This window comes from Octodon degus, unplaced genomic scaffold, assembly GCF_000260255.1.
Source record: "Octodon degus isolate 3935 unplaced genomic scaffold, OctDeg1.0 scaffold00021, whole genome shotgun sequence".
NCBI classification, from domain to species: domain Eukaryota; kingdom Metazoa; phylum Chordata; class Mammalia; order Rodentia; family Octodontidae; genus Octodon; species Octodon degus.
Window position 1 is genome coordinate 3,173,887 of NW_004524597.1, and position 8,344 is coordinate 3,182,230.

The window sequence follows — 8,344 nt, forward strand, 5'->3', positions numbered from 1 at the left end:
CTATACTTCTCATGTTTGCACATAAATCCAAAAATCTCACCATATACAACCTTGAAGCAGGACAGTCCCACAATATTCCTTTTCCTGTCTCTTGCTTTTATTCACCACCCCCTTCTTCTTGAACATCCACCTACCCAAGAGACAAAAAATATGGAATGCTTCACGAATTTGAGTGTCATCCTTGAGCAGGGGCCATGCTAATCTTCTCTGTATCATTCCAATTTTAGTATATGCGCTGCCAAAGCGAGCACAAATCTGGGATTTTTGTCTGCCATGTGGTGATAGATTGAGAAATAGAAGCAAGTTGAACTAATTGATTGATATAGACAGAGCCCTAATGATATATTTTTTTCCTTCTCCTAGATATGTTACCAGAGTTTTAGGGCAAGGGCCGTGACTCTGAGGGTCCCCACAAATCAGGCTTGGCCATTCAACCCACAATGCCAGTCAGGGAGATGAGCGACGGTGAAAGGCAGGAAAAGCATCTTTAACCAGCATGAACATTCAAGATCTGCCTCACAGAAGCCATGGGATTTTATAGAAGAGGGGCAAAGACAAGGGTTGGGGTTTTTCTAGCCAGAAAGGTTTGCACAGCTTACAGGTAATCCTAGTCAAGTGATGGTCCGGGGAGAGCCATCATTGCTTGAGGGGGCAATTCGGTTCTATCGGAAGATGATGGCGGCTCTTGCTGAGAGCCATTCTCAGCTCACATCCTGGAGTAGTTGCTCCCTCTTCGGGGGTGACCTCGTCACAGGTGTCCCACCAGGCTCTGCTTTTCCTGGAACCCAAGTTTATTAGGTTATTAGGGTATAGCACAGCAGCTGGAGACTTCTGGCCACCACACCGGGGAGGGAGGATCTCCTGGAACCTGGCAACTGAGTGTCCCTGAAAATTACTTTAGTGACTCTTACCTTGCTGTCCTCAGTCATGAAGAGGGATGAATTAGGTCAAGTAAATTTAGGACTAAGAAACCTTATATAATGAACACTCTCCCCTAATTGAGAGCATCGGTCAGACCCAAAGTTTTCAGGTAATAAGGCAGGGAGACATTTAAAGCGAAGGCAGAGGGACCAGCTTGTCCTTTTAGTTACCCATCAGACATTTGCAGATGTGGCCTCTAGGTTCCTGTCCCAGACACAGCCATGCCTGGAGCCAGCTGCACTGCTGAACTCCCTGGTTATTTGTGCCCTTTCTGCCCTAAGATATTTGGGAGTAGGTTTCCTCAGCTTGAAACTGAATGATTCTTAGTGCTGTGTGATTTGCTGAGTGCCAGCCTTGTACCCAGATGCTGTGCCAAGCCTTTAATGAGCGCCATCTGATGTGATGCTTGGCCCCTCGGAGGCTGCGTTTACTCCAAGATGCGGTGGTGCTGTTATTAGAGGAGGGTTGTAGTGAGGCTTATGTGGTGCACAGTGTTCAGAGCTCCTGACGTGTAGTAGATCCCTAATAAATGTTAGATGCTTTTTCCTGATTAACAAACTCTGATAGGTAACTTTGTGTGTGCCTTTTGGTGCAATTGCCTCTGCTTTTCCTGAGGACAGATTCTTTCAGCGAAATTGCAGATTTGGAGGCTGTTCACCTGTTAAAATCTCTGACACAGAGTCCAAGCCACTCCCCCAAAACAAACTGACTGTATGGGTTGCTTTAATATTAGACTGTATTAGTCATCAGCTGCTGTGTAACAGATGGTTACAAACTAGTGGCTTACTAGGATACACACTTACTATCCTGGAGTGATGGTTAATTTTGGGTGTCATCCTGAGTGGATGGAGGAATGCCTAAGTGGCTGAGGGAGCATAGCTTCTGAGCAGGTCTGGAAGGGATTTCCTGAGGAGAATGGTGTATCAGTTGGTAAACCAAGAGAGAGAGATTCAGCTTTGGAATGGCTGGGGGTCCAGATGGAAAATGAAAATGAAAGGCAGATGTTTTCTTTCTTTCTTTCTTTCTTTCTTTCTTTCTTTCTTTCTTTCTTTCTTTCTTTCTTTCTTTCTTTCTTTCTTTCTTTCTCTCTCTCTCCCTCCTCCCTCTCTGTCTCTGTCTCTGTCTCTGTCTTTCTGTCTCTGTCTGTTTCTGTTTCTGTCTCTCTCTGTGTCAGTCTCTGTCTCTCTCTGTGTCTGTCTGTCTGTCTGTCTGTCTGTCTGTCTGTCTGTCTCTCTCTCTCTGTCTCTCTCTGTCTCTCTGTCTCTCTCTCTCTCTGTTTCTCCTTTCCCCTCCCCACATCCTTTTCCTTCTTTTGTTAAACATTAGAATTCTAGGTTCTTCAGGCTCTGGGCTCTGGGCCTTGCACCACTGGTCCTTCAGAGGCTCTGATGCCTTTGGCCTCAGTCTGAGGGTTACCCTATTGGTCTCCTGGGTTCTAAGTCTTCCAAACTCAGGCTGAGCCCTGCTACCAACTTCTCTGCTTCTCCAGTTTGTGGATAGACTATGGCAAGACCTCTCAGCCTTGTGATCATGTACATCAATTCCCCTAGTAAATCCCCTTTCATTACCCCTTGGTCTGTCTTCCTGGAGAGCCCTTGATGATATCCGCACCATTGCTGTGCATTCTGAGCAAGAACTTGTTTGTCTGGGCTTTACTTTCTTTCATGAGGGTGCAATCAGGCTGTCACCTGGGACCGGAGTTTCATTTACAAGTTTGACCAGGGGAAGAGCCTCTTCCGGGCTTGCCCAGGTCGTTGTAGCCTTCAGCTCCTCTGGGTCTGCTTTGCTGAAGGTCTGGGTTCCATGCTGGATTTGGCCAGAAGCCACTTTGCTTTTCCAGTGATTTTGGCCTTTGCAACATCAGCGTGCAAACCCAGAGGGCAAATATACCAAAGATGCAAGCAAGATGGCAGTTATGATCTCATGTAATGTAATCACAGAGAAGACATCTGATCTGCTCTGCTGTACTCTCTCAGGAAAAGACAAATCTCTGGTCTTATTGCCTCGCAGAGAGGTGAATTCCATGAGGGGATGAAGATGAGCAGCTTGTGTTAGGGGCCATCGCTTCATAGCTTATAGATTGCTCCTTTTGTGTCCTGTTGAAGGAGTCTTTGTTTATATTTTCTGCTGTTTCCACAGCTTTAGGTTTTATGTTTAGGTCTGTGATTCAGTGACTGCTAATTTTTGTAGATGGTGCAAAGTAAAGATCTCGGCTTATTTTTATTTTTACACATGCTATCCAATTGAGGAAGGTGGTTTTAGTCAAAGAGCACAGGATGGAAAACTCAAAATGCAGGGCGATTGCAGCTCTAGTAGTAATGTGCTATCCAGGAGCCCCTACTGTACGCAAGGCTTGGAGAAGGGTTCAGCTGCATTCTTCTATTTGTTTGTCGCAGTGACTGGTGGAAGTGGAACCAGAAACATGTCATCTCAGCATAACACATTTGATAAATTAAGGCCCACCCTTGTCTAGTTGGTAGTTCGCCGTAGGATGTTTTTAAAAATCATCAAAGCAAGGTGTACACTATACTGTTGCTGTGTAAATAGAAATGTGTTCACACACACACACACACACACACACACACACACACATACACACACCCATTCATACCTGCAGAGTGACATTTGTTTGCACACAGTATTTTTTTTTTTTTTTTGGCAGAACCGGGGATTGAACTCAGGCCCTTGCGCTTGTCAGGCAAGCCCTTATGCTACTGAGCCATCTCGCTGGCACCTGCATACAATATTTTTGTAAAGATAGAATTACTAGGTGTGGTTGTCCCTGGGTGACTGGGCTCAGGAAAGGAAGGGCATCTTTTCACAGTATGACATTCTGTACCTTTTGAATTTTAAAACTTATATGTTTCACAAATGGTGCCAATACACCCATGTGAAAGATAAAGTTATAGAAAAATAAAAGAACCCCAAGTAGTCTGCCTATGGACTCTCTACTCTTATGTCCAACACTGGCTTTTATTTCCATTCATGTGCTTACGTGTCTTTATCCTTTTATCGGTTCATCTTTCTTCACCTCTATATTTTCACTGGTTAATTGGAAAAGTTAATATGCTTGCCTTGTACGATTGCTTTGTGGGTGGAGACAACATATGCAAAACACTCAGAATGGGTCCTACATTCAGAGAAAGCTCAGTTGAGGATATTATCATTATTTTACTCATAGAAATAATACTGGAAAAAAATGCACCTGACATATTGATATGAGTTTCTCTGGTTGTAGAATAAAGGCTGATTTTTTCCCCCCTCTGAGATTAAAAAAGTAACAAGCTATTTTTATGACAAACATCCATTCCAGCTTGATGACCTGGTAGTCTCTGACTGCAAGTTCTCTGGGGGATTCTGTTCAGACTGTAAGTAATAGCCCAGGCTGTGCAAGGACAGCCCTGTCTGGCTGGTGTCTAGACGCTTGATTTCCCCCGCCTGCTGTGGAGTCAAGATACTGCTTAACATTGGCAAAATGTTTCCGAACAGAACTCCGGGCTCGGGGTGTTCACGGTGAGCTGGTGGAGGCATCATTTGTAGCCAGTGCAGCCACCTCGGGTGTGTGTGTGTCAGGGAGGCTGTGTGTGTGGGGGGCAGATGTACACCGTCACCTCAGCCTCTCTGTGTACCCCCAGCTGCTCTAAAATAGTAAAGTCAACTAAAGACCAAACAAAACAGAACACAGCACAACACAATGACAAAAACTCCAGGTCTAGGGAGAAGAATGCAAGTGGGTAGGGGAAGTAACTGCACACAAATGGGGTCAGTTAGGTTCTGTTTTTGGAGGGAGCTGGATTCCCAGAGAAATCTCAGTCACACAAGTTGGAGGAGGGCAGAGATAACTGTCTGAATTGTTGCTGTCTCCCTGGAAGCTATTTTGCCCTCAAACCATGGAACTATCGAGGAAGTTGGCAAGATTTGCTCTAGGGACATAGGCTGTGTGGTCTTGGCCCCTGACATTGCATGTGCAGAGGTCATTCTAGAGAGCAGTGGTGAAGGTGTGGCCAGCCATCCTGCAGCTCAGCCCCAAAATGCCATTTAACTTGGCACAATTTTCCCACAAGCCTTTTCATGAGGCTGCCCTGGACTTTCCATTGTATTTTGTAGCAGAATGGAGACCAAACTATTCTGAAGGATCAGATAAGCCGGGGTTCAAATTCCTGCTCCTTTGTGACCCTGCATGAGTTACTTTAGCTGCTTCGTCTGTCCATTTTTCCTGCTAAAATGAAATACCCAAGTCAGCCCGGTTTATAAAGTGAAAGGGGTTCGGGAGCGCATGGTTCTGGAGGTTCAAAGGTGTGGAGCCTGCATCAGCTCAGCTCTGCTAGAGCCATCTCAGCCACATCACATCATGGTGACGGTGATGCTGGCAGTACGTGGCCGAAGAAAATGAAGACATCTGCAGACAGAAAGCTAGAAGGCTGGGCAGGGCTAAGCTCGCTCCTTCTACAACAGCCCTCTTGGGACGATTGGGCCTGTGGCTTTGCAGTTGAGTACTTGTCAGGAATGCATAGAATCCTGGGCCCAGGCCCTGGTACCACAAATAAAAATCCCAAAGTCCTCTTGAGAGAATTGAGCTGGGGTACAATGAGAACTACCTTAACCCCTTCCAAGGGCAGGGCTGCCGATGACCTAACCTCTTTTTAAAATTTAATTTAATTTTTTCATTAACTTTATTGAAAATCAATAATTCTATAGCATATTAAAAATTGTAGACAAATATTGAAATGTGAAAGATATAAGATGTAGACAGAGTGAATTTTAGAGAAATATTTCTGAAATAAATACATAGCATGAGATTAACAATATATTGCACATTGTAAATAAATTATTTACAAACTTAAATGAATATAAATTATTCATTTAAATAAAAATTGTCCAAAATAAAAATGAAGAATTTATAGATCAGTCATATAACAGTTCATTCTGTGCCAAAAATCAAGAAACTTACATTCATATAATTAGAATTCTCAAAGTAGAAAGGGGTAGGCAATAAATATTTAAAGATTTGGCCGGGGAGATGACTCAGTGGAATAAGCGCATTCTTGGCAAGGGCAAGGGTCTGAGTTCAATCCCTGGTTCCACTAAAAAACCAAACCAAACCAAACCAAAACAAAACAAAAAGAAAAAAAAAACAAAAAAAATTGAAGATTTAAAATTTCTGAATTTAGTTGAAATCATAGCACCACATTTCCAAGAAAAATGAACCTTTTGCACAGCACAAGAAATTTGAATAAAACCATACCAAGATACACAAAAATGAAATTGTCCAAAACTTATTGTAAAGAAAAAAATCATTAAAGCATATACATAAAAATATTAGCTATAGAAGAACAAAATTAAATAGCATCTTATTCCACATTAGAAAGAAAAAAAAAGACCAAGTGTATAAGAAACTAGACTAATTAATTTAAAGGACTGAAAGAAAAAAAAGATCTGTCCTCTTTGAATTTTATACTTAGCACACATACCTTTGAAAACTAAAAGTAAAATATTTTCCAGTTATACAAACTTGAAATATTCTAATACCTCCAGACGTAGTATATAGGAAATAACAAAGAGCATAATCCAGCAAGCCCAACCTCTTGAAGTTCCTCTCCCCTCAATATGGCCACCTAGGGGAACAAGCTTCCAACAGGTGGACCCATGGCTAAGCCACATCCACAGCCCAGCACTTCCCTAAGCCTTGGGGTCCTCATCTCTGAGTTGGGTTGATCCTGGGTGTCCACCTGGTTAGGACTCACGGAGCGAGGCAGAGAGCTGGCCAAAAACCTTGACATTTTAATCCTCACAACCTGTGACCATCTTACCTCTCAAGACAAAGGGGTGGGGTGAGTGTGTGAGAGAGCTTCCGGCTACCCTGCACCTGCGGGACCTGTGTGGTCCAAGCCCAGGCACAGCGTGGATGAGACCCTCTTCCACCCCCTTGTGACCACCCCCAACCCACACCCCCCTGGCTCCCTGCCTGCAGAGTGAGAACTTAAGCTGCATTCTCAGGATCCCCAGATCCAGCACTAGCCCAGGTCCAGTGAGTGTGTGGGAGAGCTTCCAGCTATACTAGGCCCACGGAACCTGTCTGATCCAAGCCCAGATGCAGTGCAGGTGAGACCCTCTTCCACCGCCTTGGGACCCCTCCCACCACTCCACAGTTCCCCCCCACTCCTGCCCAGTGAGTAAGAACTTCTGTCGTGTTCTCAGGACCCCCAGATCCAGCCCTAGTCCAGGCCTGGTGAGTGTGTGGGAGAACTTCCTCTCACCCCTGCTCCACCTTCTCCCCTTCAGACTCAGCTCAGGCCTGGCATACAGGCCTGGGGTGAAACTCTGCAGCTGCAGTCCCTCCAGAGGGAGTAGGGGACAGAGTCACCCAGCTAGTCCAGGAGCAGAACATCTTGCCAGAGGGGCACAACAGGTTCACTCCCAAGGGCGGCAACAGGAAGGAGATGAGCACAGCAGCTAGACCCAAGGCAGGCACAGCTGGATAAATTCAAACTTTGTAGATCTGCACCTGAATTTCAGTAGGTGCTAAGGTTATAACTGCGCCAAAGCTCTACAACAAAGATCAGAAGACAGTGCTATACAAAATGACAACGAGAAAGAGCAAAATACAATCTCAGGCCCCAAGCTCACTCATAACAAGTGCAGAGGACATTAACACAGAACAAATTGGGAATCACACAGCTGAAATCAATGAATCAATAGCTTCTGAAATAAAGAAACAGCTGCAGAAAGGTATAGAGGAACTCGGAATGGAAATGAAAAAAGAAATCCCTGAATTAATAGCACCTGCAATAAAGAATCAACTGCAGAAACATATGGAGGAAACCCAATGCCCACCCCGAACAATTGTGGAGGACACTAGCTCAGCTGAAATGTATGAATTAATAGCATCAAAAGTAAATAAGCAACAGCAGAAAGTCATAGCGGAAATCAGAGTGGAATTATTTCTGAAATAAAAAAGGAATTTTCTGAACTCATAGCATCTGAAGTAAAGAATCAAATACAGAAACATAGGGAGGAAACCCAATCTGAAAAAAAATCTGCAGTAAAAGAATTAATAAGTGCTTCTAAAGAAGACATTGATAAAAAATAGAGATTAGAAAAATGATGGATTCCTTGAATGAGCAATATAGGAAAGAAATAGATTGCATGAAGCAGAGTCAAAGAGATATAGAGGAACTTACAATCTCAATCACAAGCTTGCAAAACTGAGTGAAAGTGAAGACAGAGTTTTGGATCTTGAAGATGCAGGTGCAGCTAGTGAAAAGATAAGAAAAGATATCTTAAAAACAACGAGGATGCAGGAAAAATAATTCATCACTTGCAAGACGATACAAAGATGAACAATGTGAGACTAATAGGCATCAATGAGAAAGAAGGAGTCAATACAAATGACATTAAAAAAATATGGGCATAAGTAATAGCA

The 8,344-nt window shown here is 43.7% G+C and overlaps 1 non-coding gene across 1 annotated transcript; it reads right to left on the bottom strand.

The window, feature by feature from the left end:
• Positions 1-144: 144 nt before the first annotated feature.
• On the bottom strand, positions 145-251 carry LOC111815798. The gene has a single exon (XR_002820433.1). It is a non-coding gene; the product is annotated as a U6 spliceosomal RNA (small nuclear RNA).
• Positions 252-8,344: the final 8,093 nt, after the last annotated feature.